The sequence below is a fragment of the Coenobita brevimanus genome, chromosome 72 (assembly GCF_032717465.1).
Source record: "Coenobita brevimanus isolate Jiangsu-jjx chromosome 72, ASM3271746v2, whole genome shotgun sequence".
Classification (NCBI taxonomy): Eukaryota; Metazoa; Arthropoda; class Malacostraca; order Decapoda; family Coenobitidae; genus Coenobita; species Coenobita brevimanus.
In genome coordinates this window covers 208223-227004 of record NC_137025.1, presented here as the reverse complement: position 1 = coordinate 227004, position 18782 = coordinate 208223, and positions in this window count along the sequence as shown.

Genomic DNA, 18782 nt, shown 5'->3' with positions numbered 1-18782 from the left:
CTAGCAGAATAATTGATGCCAAGGCACGTCGTTTGTTTACATCATCAGCCATTGTCACGTTTGTACCCCACAGGCCACCACCACTGCCAGATTCACAAGGTAGATGTGATAATAAACCCCAAGGATGCTGCTGCTCGATGCTAGTGTACTCAAATGATGGTAAGGTCCTGTTATCTTGTACCTATATTCTGTGCCCTATAATTAGGTAAGAAAATTGCCATCTTCATCTATACATGCTGACCTGTAGCAAGAGATAATAATACGGTGCCAATCACAAAGCAGTGCCATGAAAAGAATATAGAGCCCTAGTGTTGCATTATTTGGCCTTCAGGCTATGAGAAGTACGCTGCAGATGGATGAAAATCTCCACCATGATGAAATTAATGAAATGTAGTTGGATGTTAAGATATTGGAAAGATGTTACAATATATCACTGATTTTTTAATGGCCAGAATGTTGAAGTGTTTTTTCAGAAGATTAGACATTACCATATCTGTTTATGGCTGATATTCCACCATTGTAGTCAGTGATTGGAATTACAAGAACTTAATATTCATCAGCTTCCAAGCATCCCTGGGAATGTTGGAATGGTTTGTAGTTTTTTTTTTTTTTAATCATTGTGTTGTAATGAAATGATATTTTCAGATACAATAATCATTGTGTTGAAATGATATTTTCAGATACAATATTTAGCTTTCATGACCTCCAACCATTTTAATGAATACAGATGAATGGCTAGTGTGTATGGATGATGATAGATGGATTTTTTTATATATATGGTATGTAAGTATGAAATTACAGTATTGCAATTAACTGTTTTGAAGCCATATATTTTTTAATGCAGGAACTTTGAGAGGTGAAAAATACTGAAACATTAAGCTTCTTGGAGGCTGCTTTGAAATGCTTGAATGCTGGAGATACGGACATGTTGTACATTTTGAAACACTGAAAAACTTGAAATGCTTGAAAGTTCAGCAGGTTGGAACTTCAGAACACCAGAAAGATCAGAATGCTGAAACTTCTGTCAGTGAATAGTTTGGGAATACTAGAAATTTTGGAGACACTGAAGCACTGTACTGTATCATAAGATCAAAATAATGGGTTGTGTAACCAAAAAGTTTGGAATGCTGGGAATTTTGGAAACACCATAATGCTGAAATATCATTAGGCCGAAATAACGGGACCTTACCACACTTCCCACGGAGAATCATCAGTAAGTTTTTAGACACCTGTTGTTATTATAGTGGAAAAAAAAAAATGTTATCATCCCCTGCAGTCCAGGGATGTATTTTAAATTCTATTCTTGCCATCACTGAAAGATTTCTATTTAAGTTAGGAGGGACCTGTAGCTGTTGTTGTTATTGTTGTTGCAGCAGGTTTTTGTGGATGTCAACCCAGTGGACTGCAGGCTGAAGTTGCCCTTTTCTTGCAGTTTGCCTTCCTCCTTTTTGAGGGATGAAGAAGCAGTTGAGGGACATTTGTACAGCCAGGCTGTTGAACCGCCTCGTTATTTTAATGCCACCACATGAAGGTATCCCTCTTCACTGCCTAATTAAGGCTATATCTATTTCCACCAGTTTTAAAAGTCTCTCCCAAACTGAATAAAATCATTGGAAGGTGGCAGGAAGGAATTATAAAAAGAATACATCATGGAGTGAGGTGGTCATTGAGAGTATGTGATACTTTAGATACACTTGTAGATAAGTTATATGAGTTATTTATCAAATGCCTCTGTAGAGTAGAAAACAGTAGCTTTAGGAAGGGGGAAGTAGTGTAATTAATATAAGGGCTGTAGTCTTGTGATCTAACCAGACTCCCTGGCACCTCTTCCTTGACCCCTTTACTTAGTCATCTGTGGTTTAGTTGTCTGCCGATGATTTTATTCAACTTAGGAAAGAGTTTGAGTTCAAGGGTTAGTGGTCTAGCCAGAGGGGTGAGCAGGTTGATGCTGGCCACCCCTGAAATGTGTGAAATGTGCCGGATCACCCCTGAAATATCCATGGCTACCCTTGAAATATGGCTCGTCACCCCTGAAATATCCATGGCCATGCCTGAAATATACCTAGCTGCCCCTAAAATATGCCTGGCTATCCCTGAAATGTGTCTGGCCTCCCCTGAAATATGCCTGGTGATGCCAAAGTACCAAGAGCATTCCCCAGGATCCTCTCAGTTTAACATGTAATTAAGCCTGGCCACCCCATTTCAAAATTTGTTCCTACTCCCCAGTAAAAAGCTCAGGGTATAATCTTCATCAGCCGCTTCACAGGTAGAGATTTTAACCTATATTATATAAAATCATTTGGTGATAACTTTATGAAAATGAGAGACATGCCATTGTGTTGAAGACTTGTGTAATTTATTTTCTGTATTCCACATGAACTGCATTGTTGTTGTTGTTTTTTGTAGTCCATTGAGTTCCTTTTGTTTTGCTTTATTTTGCTTATTTTCTAGGGGACATTTATTCATGTCTGGAAAGATGTATCAAATTGAAAGAGTTATTGAAGACTGCATCTGACCCCTTCAGTTTTGACATCTCTCCATGGCTGAATCCAAGTATCTGTGCCATATGCAAAAAAGAAAGAGTATGGATCAAGTCACCTAGCCCTGGGCCCCTATCCTCCAGGTGGGGCAATAAAAGACTGGATGATGGACAGACACAGAAATAAAGGGTTGAGGAATGGGTGCCAGGGAGCCTCCATAGCCCACAGGAATACTGTCCTATGCGTCTTTATTAGTTTAAGTAAAGACTATAGTAGATTTGTTTTCACCTGATGGAACTGTGCCACTCCCACATGGCAGATACAAATTTGTGGTTGCATGAAACTTGATGAGCCTTATTTAAGTTACGAGGCAGGAATGAGTCTTCGTGGTTACTAGTTAAACTGACCCTCCAGCCTGACTATGCTTGGCCATAAACTGAGCAAAAAAAGGTTAGAGATCTTCATCAGGTCAGAACAAATGCTCTATAGCTTGAAGAAATGCATAATGTGATAAACCCATTTCACTCATAGACAAATAAAAATGATTTCCCCTCCCCTCTCCACCTGCCATCGTAGAAAATGTAGCGTGGGGGCTGGAGGGGGGTGGGAAAGTTATCAGTCTCGGTAGAATCAAATTGAGGGACTTTGTTATATCATTGATCAGTTTTTCACACACACACACACACACACACACACACACACACACACACACACACACACACACACACACACACATTTTTGTTTGCATCGTTTGCTTGTTAGCCCCTTTAATATGAGGGATCTCTCATGAGCTGTGGTGATCCCTTCAGTCTGATGTGTTTTCATGTTTTATTCTTTCTATTTACAGGCACTGATGAGGAGCCTACACATGGTGGCACTGTGACTCTGGATGGAGCAGCTGCAATGACCACCCAGGACCCAAATTTCCTCATATTTCCCTGCATCTCCCCATGGGGAAGGACCCTGGTCTGACCCTGGTGAGGTGCGGTCTGCCACAAGGTGTGCTGGTTCCCAACATGGTGAACATAATGTACTGTACTTGTAGGATGGCCCCACAGAAGTACTTGCTTACCTGTAATTGATGGGTTTGCTCAGCCAGACAGAGGTTAAGCAACAAAAACAACAGCAAATGATTTCATTCAACTTGGGTAGGAACTTCAGCAGTGACGGGGTCACTGAAGCTGTAAGTAACCCCTACAGTTCAAAAAGTGTGCCAAGATGAGTAAAACCATCTGGAATAGAAAGAATAAAGATTACATCAGAGGATAGAAAGGGTTAAAGCCTTTATGCCATTAACATTAAAATACAAAGGATTGTGTCACTGAATGGGTGAATGGATATTGCTTCCTTCCCTTTTAGTGTGAGGGAGCTTATGGATATAATTGCTTGATGCTTGCTAGCAAGAAAAAAGTATGAAATTATGATGATGATTAAAACTTGCACTGAAAGAGTGAATGGAGCCTGCTTTTTGCATGTTCAGTATAAGTGATGTCTTCTGAGCTGAATGTATGGTACTTGCAAAATTAAACATGAAATTAGCATCCCCCCAAAAATTATAGAGACTGCTTCTTAAAGTGATGTCATCTTTAGCATGAAATAATTTTAAGGATGTCATTTCACTGAAGGGTGTAAAATTAGCAGTGTAGCATGTAGGGGGAAAGTAATGTTGGTGTGTGTTAGGTGGGGTGGGGTTCAGGTGTGAGGTGTGTTGTTGATGCATGTCATTCCATCCATGTTGTAACGTAAGCAAGACGTAATCAGGGACCAAGACTCATTAGGTAAATAGTCATGGGGATGTGGAGTCTTGTGTGTGTGTGGGTGGGAGGGTGGTAGGGGAAGGCATGAAGAGAGAAAGGAGCCTTTGTCAGTTAAATTAGTGTAAACTGAACTGAACTAAACTCAATTAACCAAACAATCCAGCCCAACATACCTAGCCCAGCTTAATTCAGTACAGCCTAACATCCAGACCTATTCATTCAAAAACATTATAAATTACTTGAATAGTTTTGGTATAATCTTCATACAGGAAGGGAAAGGGAGCCATATTTTGATATAAATACAAGTACTTTATGAAGGTGTGTATTACTATAAGCTTATGATCCTCCCTATCAACTTTTCCTTGCCAGATTGCTTCTTGTATACAGTGCAAATATTCTTTTGTGAATTATTCGGATAAATTATGGATAACAAAAAGATATTACATAGAATTGTGAAATGTGTAAAATAAACTTCAAATGAAGTAGTGCTAAAATTTACAATAAATAATGTAAATTTTTGGAACAGGTGGTATGTAAAATAAATTGCTATGGAAGAGGTGATATGAAGCTACCTGAGACCACAGTAATACAGCCTCTTGTTTTATACCTTCTCCTCTTCCACCCCCTTTTACACACACACACACACACACACACACACACACACACACACACACACACACACACACACACACACACACACACACACACACACACACACGACCTCTAATAAAAAGCTTCTGTGGTAGGAGAAGTTGGTAGAAGTGGTGTATCATAGGTATTTAAAAATCACAGTATTGAAGTGTAGTGTGGGGATAGTGAGAGACTGAAGGCTTATGTTTGTGATGATGAAAATATTACGTATATGAATAATGGTTAACACAGGCAAGACAACCTTCAGTCATTTTAGTGCATCTTTCACCCATACAGCTATTGGTAACTCTGAAATCATGTAATTGGCACACATTCCAGTATGTTTAATTTAACCTGGCCCAAAATTGCCATCTTTCCATCATCTGTGCTAATTTGTTGTGATAGATTAACAATAATATGTGAAGAAGAAGTTCTATGGAAAGGATGTAAAGCTGTAGTATTGCCCTTTTCTTCTAATGTTGTACATGAAATAATCTGCAAAGAATAAAAATCTGGGGCAGGTTATGGTTAAAAAAATATATATATAATACAGCACTTCTTGAAGAAGCTATGCAGTAACATACCACAGTTAAGGGTCATTCTGTTTTCACCAAGAACAGATATAAGGGCCAGGATATCTTGAGGAATGTTATTGGGTGCTTTCCATAGGTTTTTCTATGATGTAAAACACTGCTGGGGTGTTAGGATCATCTCTTATAGCTTAGTGATATGGATTGTGGTAGTCCAGCCATGGGATCTTCAGGGTACCCAAAGGAATGATGAGTTGCTCCCCCCCCCCCTCTCTCTCTCTCTCTCTCTCTCTCTTTCTTTTCCCCCCACATGGATATGACAGTAATGCTTGTGTTTATTTAGTTGTGGCCTCAGACTCATATGAATCTGAACCCAGTGGTATGCAGGCTGAAGTAGTCCCCCTCATGCAGTCTTCAGGGGATAGGGAGGGAGTTGATGGACATTTGTATGGTTGGGCAGTGGAACAATCTGGCTACTGCATGAACATGTCCTTATCCAGCACCAGGGCTTGTGATCAGCCATGCATATAAATCACTGAAGTTATTAATGCTTACAGTGTTTGAGTGGATGATGGATGCACTACAAAGGTGGAAGCAGTCTAGTCTTTGTTTGCCATGGTTCTTTGTATTTAGCACCACTTCCTTGGGCTCCCTTGGGCATTACAGTATTTTTGTTGGCTTTGGATGCTTCTTGACTCCTCTTCCTTAGTGGTTTATTTTGCATATTACAGTACATGTTAACTTCAGAATCCCAGAGACTCCTTATCAATGCTGAATACATTCCTCTAGTATTAGTGTTTTAATTTAAAAAACATACCCAGGCTGAAAGAGTCATGAAGATTGTTCCTAAGCTCTGCAGTCTCAGGACATGTTTGCTTTTGCTCTTGTGGCCCCTGGCTCTTCTGAGCCTGGATCCAGTGGACTGCACACAGAAGTTACTGTACTTTTCTCCAGTGGTCCACCATCCTCCTTTTGTGGGGACAGGGAGGGAAATGAGGGACATATATATAGAAGCAGGCAGTGGAGAAACCTATGTCTGTGCCACCAAGGGAAGGTTGTCAGTCACCAGCATGAGCTTAATATATAAACCGTATAAATAACAAATCCCTCTTTGCTTCTTCCACATGCATTCATACCCGACCCTACACATTTCATACCCTCCCACTCCTCCATTTTATACCCTTTTATATTAGTTTCACACAGTATCACCATAGCATACCGAGCACTCTTAAACACATTCACCACTTCTGCCCTCTTACTCTCCTTAGTCATGTCTCTAACATTCCACACAACCATGTACTGTATATGATAATTAACATACTGAGTACAAGAGAATGTTAATGTGCTATATGTAAACATTAACTATTAAGGAAGAGGTTGTGGGGAGTCTCTTAAACCTCCAAAAATACATCCCATAGTCTAGCAATATCAGATAATCAAAGTTTAACATAAAATTTATTAGGATTAAGGATCAGTGCTTGGCTCATGGCTTTTCATTCATCATTTTGTTTCCCACCATTGACTGTTTAAGTGGTTTTGCTGATGTTAACTTTACTTATGAACCCCTTCTTTATGAGCTGAGGTGAGCTGAAGAGAAAGCAGCCTGATGGCAGAGGACAGGGTGACATGGAGGCAATCTGTTCGTGGCCACCCCCTTCCAGATTAAGGTCTCTATCTATAGATAAATACACAGGTATCATGACATCTTTTGTTATTTTATTCTTGCTATTTCCTTCGAGATAAATGAAGGCAATGTACAGTGAGGTTGGATGATGAGAAAATGGAAAATGTGAGTGCACTTAAATACTTGGGTAGTGTGATGAGTAAGGATGGAAGTTTGGAGGGTGAAGTGCTTGAAAGGGTACAACAAGGAAGAAAGGTTGCAGGTTCTTTGAAAGCAGTGATAAGAAATAGGGAGGTGAGCATGGAAGTAGAAAGTCACTACACAATAGTAGTGTGATACCAACTCTAACATGTGGAAGTGAAACTTGGACCTTGTTGGAAGGACACAGGTCAAGAGTGAGAGCAGTAGAAATGAGTTATTTGAGAGGAGCTTGCGGAGTTACATGGAAACAGATTGACAAGTGAGGAAGTGAAGGAACGTTGTGGTATGGATGCGATAGAAAGCGTTAGGAGGAATGCATTGAGGTGGCTTGGCCATGGGAAGAGGATGAAGAGTGAGAGACTAACGAGGAGAGGTTTTCCCAAATTTAGTAAATTAATTTGGAGATAGCAAAGAAAGCATTAGGAGGAATACATTGAGGTGGTTTGGCCATGTGGAGAGGATGGAGAGTGAGAGACTAATGAGGAGAGGTTTTACCAAATTGAGTAAATTAATTTGCAGATAGCAAGAAAGCCATAGTCATGCTGGAAGGGTTTATGGAATTGGAGAAGAGAAGACGAGAACTTAAGATTGAATAAGTAGTGATTGCATGGCATGGAGTTGCTCTGAACACTTTGTATTGTCCTGGCTTTGCGATCATCCTTTTCTTGTTTTTGAAGCTGTTTGGAAGTGGGAAAATGAGCTAAGATAGTGATGATAATGATGATGGTGGCTGTGGTGGTGATGATGATGATGACTGGTGGTGATGATACTTATGATGATAAGAATGAAGGTGCCTTTGATGGTGGTGGAAATAGTGATAGAAATAATAATCGATGACGAAGATAATGGTAATGCTAAGAATGATGCAAGAGTTACTGCAATTATAATGATGATAATGATGCTGTGTGATAATGAAAGGGACCAAAGTGATAGCTGGTAGGGACATGCCCCTTGTGAACAAATACCAAAGAGTTCGGTTTAGAGTGTGATTAGTTTCAGATCAGAATGAATAGCTCATATTTTTTATTTTTTCACCCCATTTTTAGGTGAGAAAAGATGATGATGATGATGGTGATGATACTTTTATTTAATTTCTACCATACTAAATTGTGAAATATTATATACTGAAACAAGGATATGTATTGATAAGTAATGAACCCCATCAGTTCATTGATGTCATTTCCTCATTAACCCTTATTACCTCCAGATGATTTTATTCAGCTTAGGACAAACCTCTCGTAGTGAAGGGGTTAATGTACAGTAGGCTGTATCTAACTCCTCCAGTTTAGAAATTCTCTCCAAGGCTGAATAAAATCATACAGAGGTAGCAGGAATAAAATAAAACAGACATCCATGAACTGATAGGGTTAAAAGAGACGTCATTATATTGAAGAGATGAGTTAAGTCAGTACAGTAAGATCTCCTTAATTCGGACTTGTATAAATCCGAAACTCACTTAAGTAGGACACAGTACTTGGCTAGGTTTTACTGTACTATATTTTCTTTTAAATTTTTTTCCCATTTGTACAGTATGTAACCTTTCAGTAAAGGAAAATCAAAATCTTCTCAAAATACCTCCTAGGAAGTGTTTTTTTTTTTTTTTTTTTTTTTTTCCAGCAGATTTTATAACAACAGAAAGGGTCTAAGTCCTCCTAAGGATGTGGTGATCACAGATAAGTCAGATTTGCAGTTAAGTCAGACAGGCTTAAGCCCCAATTAGTCTGACTTAAGGAGTTCCTACTGTACGGTAGAATGTGAGTTTAACGTGAAGCAGGGGCTAAAGGAGTTTGCTTTATATCAGTTTTACACCAAATCAAAGTATTGTACTGTTTCAGTGGGAATCATTTAATTCTGGACCTTCCATCAAATTGTACACTTACTGCTCAGATGTTTTTTCCCCTCACCCAGTCTGTATTTTACATACGGTACATTTTACGAGCTTATGTACAGTACTAATTTACATGCTCTGTATAATTATATGAGCATATGTACAATAATGGTTTACAAAAGCAGTTTATATGAATGTTAGTTTATGCAGCCCATTTATATATAATTCTGTAATGCTGTAATCTTTGAAGTTAGTTTATGTGGCATGTTTATAATTCTGTAATATTGTAGTTGTGAAGTACTAACCTATACTGTAGTTCCTTATTTGGCAATCTGAGTCAGTTATGATAAGTAATCTTAGTTTATAGAAGCAGCTAATATACATGTTTGTTGATGCTGCCTATTTAAACCTGTGTGTAATTTTGTAACATTTTAATACTGATGCACTGTAGTTCCTCATTTAATATTCTCAGTTGGTTATTACATTAAATCTGTAATATGATGTTCTTTTGCTTTTATGCTCTGCTTATTTCTGGAGTGAGATTTTGGGTGGCAGTGATGATGATGATGATGATGATGATGAATAGTGATGATGATGATATTTATCTTTAGTGCATTCCTATCCTCCACATCCCATTTATTAGTGACGTATAGGGTGGTAATGATGATGATAATGACTATGATGATGATGATATTCCCTTATATTTATGCTCCCCTTTTCATGTTTTGGTAAGCTCTCCACCTGGTATTATGATGAAGATGAATATGGTGATAGATTAAAATGTTTCATTTCTTAAATATATGTTTGTACAGTTTTTGTTGTAGCCAGTAATGATTTTAATGCTGCTTTTGTTTAGTAAAAAGGGAGAGGAGGAGTTATATGTTTTTTTTAGTAACTTATTGAAAAATAATTGCAGGCTTTTTTATTTACTGTGCTCTGTTGATATAGTCATATAATAATACTGTATAATTTCATCATACTGGCCACTATGTTGAAAGTTCTAGTCTCTCTCTCTCTCTCTCTCTCTTTCTCATATCCTACTCTGTGTAGCACAGTTTGTTTGTTTTCATGTGACAGAACTGGGCAATTCCCATAACTTGTGTACAAATACAAGTTGTGTTTGCATGAAATTTGATGAGTAGCATTTTAGCAGTGAGTTTCCTTAGTTACTAGCCAGATCAACCCTTCAATCTGCCTACACATTGGTCATCAGCTGAGCTAAAAGAAGTTAGGGATTTTTGTCAGGTGAAAGCAAACACTGTAGATGGAGATGATGAAGATGCTAATGATGAGGATTGTTCGTTCTCATACCATTTCTACGACTTCTTCTTCTTCTTCTTTTTTTTTTTTTAATCCATGCCATATGATAGACAGGAATAGAATAATGAAGTTGATGATGATGATGATGATGATGATGATGCAGTAGTTTACCTACCTTTATGCTTTTCTTTCCATATTATAGGATACCTATTGCACTTGATAGCTGTGGGATGATGATGATGATAATAATACTGTATTTTCTTTTGTAGTTCCTCATATGGCATGTTGAGTATCTTTTTAATGATTTTAGTATTACTGATACAAGGGCAGTGTGAGGAAGATGTGGAACTTTGTCAGAGCATATGATTGTCGTATGCAAGATCAAGCTGAGAGTGAGGTTGACCAAGAGAGAGAGGAGCGGTCAGGGAGAAAGACTGAAAGTCGAGAAGCTGAGGATCAAAGAAATAGCTGATGAATACAGGGCCAAATTATGGGAGGAGTTAGAATCAGTGAAGTAGAATGAAATGGATCTGGACCGCCTGTGAAATGCATATAGGGATGGCTTAGTTAGGAATGCTAAAGTGGTGTGTGGTGTGGCAAGAATAACAAGAAAAAAGAAAGGTGTGGCAAGGTGGGTTGAAGAGGTTAAGAGAGCAGTGGAGGAAAAGAGGAAGAAGTGGCTAGAGTGGATACAGGACATGGGTTCAGTTGAAATAAGAAATGAATATATTGAGATCAAGAAGCTTGTAAAGAGACTAATGGAGAGGAAGAAGGAGGTAAAAGATGATCCAGGAAGAAAAATGAATGCAAATTACAGTACTCTAAAAATAGGAAGTTATTCTGGAAAGAGATGTGGAAATGCAAAAATGACAGTGGAAAAAAGGTGAAAGTGTGAAGGATGTGTCACATTAAAAAATGGTGCCGCATCCCTGGTCATATGCATCTTAGCTTAAAATTCATCCAGCCAGCTCGATCTCTTGTCAGTCCCTTCTCGTCAACTTCCATACCTCTTTTCCTCATACACTCATCCACCATATTCCCCCATCTTCTTCTTGGCATACATCACATCCTCCCTCCTTCAAATTCTCTCAGATATACCTTTTTCACCACTTTGTTGTCATCCATTCTCTCCACATGGCCATACCATCTCAGTACACTCTCTTCAATTCTGTTGTCCACAGATTTTTGTTGGAGGGACACAAGTCAAGAGTGAGAGCAGTGGAAATTAGTTGCTTGAGAGGAGCCTGTGGAGTCACATAGAGAGACAGACTGACAAATGAGGAGGTGAAGGAGCTTTATGGTGTGGATGTGGATATGTTAGGAAGCATTAGGAGAAACACACTGAAGTGGTTTGGCCATGTGGAGAGGATAGAGAGTGAGAGACTGATGAGGAGAGTGTATGTGAGTGACGTGGAGGGGGAGAGAGGGAGGGAAGGCCAAGGATGAGATGGAGGCTTGGAGTGGAGAGGTATATGAGAGAGGGGTGTGTGAATTGGGAGCAGGGCAGTGAAATGGCGGGGAACAGGGTGACGTGGAGGCAATTTGCTTGTGGCCACCCCGTATAAAGGAAGAAGGCGTCTGGCAATGGATAGATAGATAGATAGCATCTTTCACGAATCACATTATTCCGTATCCTATCCACTTTCTGTTCTCCACTTGCATTCCTCAGCAGTCCCATCTCCACTGCTGTTACTCTTGATTTTTCATTTTCATGCCACACCATAGTCTCGCACCCATATGTTAAAGTTGGCATTAACACTCCGTCATGTAAGTCTCGTGCTGCTGCAACACTCAAGCCTCTCTTTCTTATCAAGACCTTCATAGCACCAGTTACTTTCCATCCTTGTGTCACTCTACTTTCCACTTCCTTTCCACATAATGGATCTTACTTCATTTTACATACATACATGTATACATACGTCATCTAAATCTTTGTTGTCCCATGAGGAGCATAGGAGCCCGTGGCTAGCCAAGTTGGTCCTGTCATTTAGGATGAAAGTGACCAGCCTCACTCATTCCTGAGTGGTGTTACGTTAGCAATAAAGTGATAATGATGATGAGGCGGTGGCTCAGTCAGTAGAGAGATGGCCTGCGGTTCTACCGGACCCAAGTTCAAATCCCCACTGGGACAGGGAACAGTTTAAGGATTTGAATTTCACGTAATGCAGACTTTACCGATCTACCAGAAGATCCTCCGACATGTCGTAAATATACCTCCGCTAATACCAATACACCATTCCTGTATGAAACAGCCCTAGCATGTATTCATAAAAAAAACAAAAAAACAAATGTGAACCGACACAGGCTCAGTCTGGTTGGAACACCTTAATTACCCACTAACCCACTAGATGCCATTAATTTGGTTATATGGTTACCACCCAGCATAGTAAATGGTTCCCTGGTGTACAGGAAACCACTTGGCTTATCACTCAGAGTAGTCACCAGTTGACAGAAGGATGTAGAAAGAATTACATAAGAGGAAGGAAGGAAGAAAGGAAAGGGCAGCCACCCAAGAGCAACACCACACTGAGTGAGTGGATAGTGAGTGCCCCCACCTACCACCATCAATAATAGGAAATTGTGTGATGATGATGATGATGGCAGCTTATGAATGCAGTATGTTTATGCAGCAACATATCATAATTATTTAGTAATATTATGTTTGTTTATAGCATATCACAGTGTAGTAGTATTATTATTACTATCATTACCATATTAAGAGCTTTATGCCAGGTTATTAAATGTAGTATATGTATGTCCAGTAATGATCTAGAGCTGGAAAGTGTTGGGCAAAGTATCCAGAGATGTTTGGCCATGTAGAGAGAGTGGAGAATGAGAGATTGACTTGGAGAGTGTGTGTGAAAGGCAGCAAGGGAGGGGACGAGGGATGAGGGGGGAGGGGGAGACCAGTGATGAGGTGGAGGAATGAAATGGAGAGGTAAGGAGGGGGAGGAGGAAAAGAGATAAATGAGAAGGAACAACTCAGTTTTTTTTAATGAGGCAAAAATGCACTTGACAGGTTGGTGATGATTGGCTGAATGCAATATATCCGAATAACATTTACTAACCCAACCTTCCCCTCAGATATATGTTGTCAGTTAATAATGCTAATGGGTAAAGAGATTATAAAGTAATGTTTCATTCAGCCAATCACCACCAACTGTCAAGTACATCTTCACCTCGATAAAAAAAAAAATAAGTAAATATATAAATGAGTATAGGGACAGAGATGAAGGAGAAAAATAGGAAAACGAGGTAGGAAAGGAGTTGAAGGAAAGGAATGAAGAGAGGGAACGAGATTAAAGGGAGGGAAGGAGAGAAAGAGGTGAGGGAGGGTGAGGGGGAGTGGGGGAGAGGGAGATGGGGGTTAATGACCAATGACTAAGGATTGATGATGATGTACAAGAGAAGAGAGAAAGGAAAGAGACAGAAAGTGTGAACCCAAGGTGATAAAGGAAAACACATTAGTCTCAATCTTGGGACAGTACTTATGTTGCCATAGGAGGCTGATATAGTCCTTTTTATGTCTTTTATTGTAGTTAAACATTTACTCCCTCACTATTAGAGGTCCCCTTTAACTCCCTGAGGTCACATTTACGCCAAAAGCTGGCTGATGCGGACAGCTGCAGGCATGAGTTGTGCATTTTTGTCATCTATTGAAGCAGCCCCACTGGATGCGGGTGGGTGCAAGCAAAAACTTCTAATGGTTACAATGATGCAGAATTCCCACTCGTACCAGCAAGCATTTGGTGTGGGTGTGGCTTTAATTTGGGTGCATACTTTTGATGTCATTGTGTCAGCTGACTGGATGAATGTTGTGAGAAGTGCATGATCTGGGATTTGGCATCCCTTTTTAATGTGACAGCATCCGGATTGACTCTATTGGATACGTTTATGTGCAGCTGCAGAATGTGGTGAATTTTTTTGGTGTATCAGACAGAGCCAGGATTCTGGAGGCTTGAATGATGAGTGAATGGAAGCGTGGACCATTGGACTGGGCAACTTGGGCTGTCTGGACACTGCTGCTCCTCACCCCTACTGTAGGGTGGGAAAGGAGGTCTGGATGATGATGTGTCAGTAGAGTCAGGATTCCATAGGCTGAGTGAATGAGAGTATGGCCCATTTTATTGACCACTCTGTTGATTAGTTCTTCCTTTGTCAGTTTTTTTTTTCATGCTCTGTGGCCCTACCTCACCATATCCTTTGGTGGGAAAAGTCAGGATGATGATGATGATGATACACTGTAATCCGTTCACTATGAAAAGTCTCCCTGAAGGTAAATAAAAACATTCGATGCAGTGGTAAAATACATTTATAAATGATTAACTTCATTCTAGTGACTTTTGTGTTATTCTAAGTCTTTGTACTATCAGACAATTTTATTCAGCTTGAGACTTTGTTTTTTTTCCAGTAGATGTAGACTTCATTGATTCCTTTAGTTTGAGAGGTCTTCCCTGTTCTGAATAAAATCATGTGGTTGTTGTTGCTTAATCCACCTGTCTGGCTGAGCAGACCTGTCGACCACCTGTACGGAACTGCTTCTGTGGGGTCATTCTATGGGTACAGTGCAGTATACAGACCATGTAGGAATCCCATGCCCCCTTGTGTTAGGCAACACCTCAGCAGGGTCGGACCAGGGTCCTTTCCCATGGTGAGGTGTTGGGAAATGTGAGGTTTCACTCCCACGTGGATGCCACAACTGCTCCACTCGAGGTGCACAGCGTCACCACATATATGCTCCTTGTCAGTGCCAAATCATCTTTAGAGGAGTAAGGAATAAACTAAAGTAGACATCACTCAGATTCAAGGGGATCAACTGAATAAAACTGTCAGGTGATAGCTACTTTAGAATGTAACTGTAACTGAGTTATAATGGAGAATGTTTCCAATACTACAAGATGTCTGTCCATCATCATCATCATCATTGTCTCAGCCTCCTTTCCCATCTTAGGATGGGCAGATATAGGGTCCAGAGAGCAATAAAAAACCCAGGCTGTCTACCCCTGTTTGAATAATATTGTTTGGCAGTAACATTAAAAAAAAAAAAAAAAAAAAATCATGATACTCAAGGGGTTACTACGTATGGATTGTTTTGCACATAGCACTGGTATGTATGTAGTAGGCATGTGCAAACAGCTTATCACTTGGTATTCACTTATGCACATTTGAGTGTATAGGAAGGAGCAGTTTATAACATGTTTGTACTGAAGTTAACATACACTGTGATAGGCTACACATTTACACAATCAGACCCAAATAAATACAGTTATCATATATTACTGATACATCACAAAGGGATTACTGTTACGGTCATACATTTATACTATTTTTTTTTTTCACACAAAAACACACTCATACACACACACATACGAGTCAACATGGGTCCCAACCGAGTGCTTCCGATAAAGCAAATTATTGAAAACTTAGAATCAAGAGTTTGTTTAGGCTAAGGCAGTTAACCTCACTGATCCCTCCATAAGGTGTAGCATAAGAAATAATGTAAGGCATAAGAAGTAGCGTAAGGTTTAGCATAAGTCACGGAAATCCTTTATTGTCAGAAATGTACACCTGAGGAACAAAAGAGTATAGAACAGGTATTGTGTATGTCACAGAAAGCTTACTGGAAAAAAAAAATCAAGGTTTAGCATAAAGTATGGAAATTCCAAGAAGTTTCTGAAATGCACAGTTGAGAAAAAAGTGTATATTGTATCATAATTTTGTGTATGACAGAAAACTTACATGATAGTTTTAAATGTACAGGCAACAAAACCGTATTAAGGTTTAGTGTAAGGCATGGAAATCCTATGCAGTTTTTTGAAGAGTAGAGTTGACTAGAATATTATTGAGGTTTATCGTAAGTCTCGGAAATCTTATATTGTTTGCATAAAATCACCTGGTTTGTTTTCATCAGAGGGAACTGGGCCACATGCAATAATTGAATACCAAGTCATGGTTGCATAATATATGATGAACCTTGTGGGTTTGGAATGAGTCTGCTACAGTCCGGTGTAACCACACTCGGCTGTCAACTGAGGTGAAATGTGTTAGAGACCTTTGTCAGGTTAAACACCTTATAGAGTTAAATGAAATTCTTTGTCATATGGAAGAGGTTAACTGTTGTTCTTTTTGTTGTTTCTGCCCTCATACGTTTTAGTTAAAATCTTTTGAGATTCGAAGCTCCCTGTCACCTCTTCTTTTGTAGTTTATTTCTGCATATGGTATGATAATATTCTCTTGTATGTTTTTTTATTTTAATGGACTCTGAACATTTAGGTGATATAAATAATTGTCAAGAAAATATTAGCTGACTGAATTCAGGGATGTTTTTAAATTTTGATCTTGTCATCTTATTCAGCTTAGGTTAGAGGTTTTGATCTGAGGAGGTGGAATAAAATCATTTGGTAGCACATCCCTGTGGAAGCATGGAGCACTGTGGCAGAGGAGATAGTCTTCTAGTGACATTCTTCAGTCACTAATTCCCTGGTGACTAACTCTTCCACCTTGCTTTTCTCACTAAGCAGTCCAGCCTTGTGCCTCAGTGTATTTCTGTAAAGGGTCGTATCCAGATTCATCCATTCACACATTCAGCATAGATGTGATGACACTGTTGATATCTCTAAGGTCCTGGGATACTAAGCCACCAGCTCCGTTTATGATGGCTTGAGGGACTCCAAGAAGTGTCTGTCTGATGCCATGACAAGGTCTTTAGCTGTATGGAAATGCATCATGGAACATGATATGCATGTCAGTCACAGATTCATTACTGTTTTTTCATTGAAGGTAAGGTATGTAGCACTAAATGCTTAATAAATAATTTTATCCTTACCAGAAAAGAATTACTTCAGGCCCCGTTTGCTGACCTTTTTCAGAGGGTCACCAACATGGAGATTAGGCCAGCATTCTCTCCCAGACACAGTACTCTTAATGTCTGCTGTACACCACACTACATGCTTTATTCACACCTCATATTGTCCCCTACTGCTGTACAATGCAGGGGTTAGCACCAGCAAGGACATGTGGCTGGAAAACTTTGCACCCACCACCTAGTGGGGTATTTGAGGGGAAGCATGGTGCAGACTCCATCAGCATGACTGGGCTGGGATGAGTCTGGAGTTCGGATCTGTGCTAGAGGGTGTAGGTTCAGGCTGTCGCTTCCACCCAATAGTGGGTAGCATGAACCCGGGAGTTGCACCCCAGGAGGCTGTCCTGTCATTGTGTACAACAGAGAATGCTAAATATTGAGCAGGGTGGAGATCCACCATTAGGTGACCTAAACTGATGCAGTCAAGCATGTTATAACCTTTATAAACACAACAAAAATGAAAGAAATTGCATCACCCTGATGCAAGTGGTTAAGGCATAAGGTATCCTGTATGTTCTGTATAGTATGCTGTTATTGCAGGCTTACATTTTTTAACTGAAGGCAACAAAATACAGGAGATAATTAATGCATCATATGCAGGATAAATCACCAAGGAAGAGGTGTCAGGGGGTCTCTTAAAGCTGCATCAGTCTGGTTCCTTGTCCCAGCAGGGCCTTATTTTCATCTTTGTCAAATGTGCTGGTATTTTAGGTTCTTCGGGAACAGAGACGATAGTAAACAGAAATTGGATTGTTTCTTCCCCTGTGCTGTGTCTCTTGCCAAGTGAGCCTTCGTAAAATCTTGAGTTTTTTTTATATAGGTATATGGTTGCTTTAGGGACTCCTGATGGTCTGGTGGGTCAAGGTGCTCCAGCCACATGGAGCTTGTATGGGTTTGTAATGAATGGTGGAAACTCCCATCATTATGGTGCATGTCACCTTCTGAGTCATTATAGATGCAGTTTTACTTTTGTGACTTGTGTGCCTAACTGATTTCAAGCATTACTAGGACATTCATGTGGTTTAAAACCAGACATTTGATTTGAAAAGCTTAGCTTTGTACAGTGGTTCACTGGATGACAGACTCATCACAGTGGCAGAAAGCATCCTCTCTTTGTTTACAACAGGCCCTTGAAATACCATCCCACCACGACCTTCTCTGCCTTGCCTCAGTACCTCAAGTAACACATTTAGTCTTAAGTCATCAGTGACTCTTGTTAACACACATGCTTAATCTTGAGTCCGACACACATCTCTTGTTTTGCTCATGTTCTGCCTTGTCTCATTAACTTAAGCTTCATATCTCGTCAATTTAAGCTTTACATCTCATCAGCTTAAGCTCTCTACACATTAAGTCGTAAGTCATGCGTCAGTTGTAGAGCTGGGATTGGACTGGATTACTGTACTAAATTGGGAGGCTATTTCCAGGTTTCAGGAAAGTCATTACTGTATTTTCACCCATTTCCCCTCCCCCCAACTTTTGCCTTTTCATTATTGCAACATGACAAGTGCACCAGAATTAACCTCACAGATCATATTTCAGCAGCAGATTTTACTTGAATTTGCCTACAGGAATGGTTTTCCTTAAAAAAGAACTAAATTATATGGATT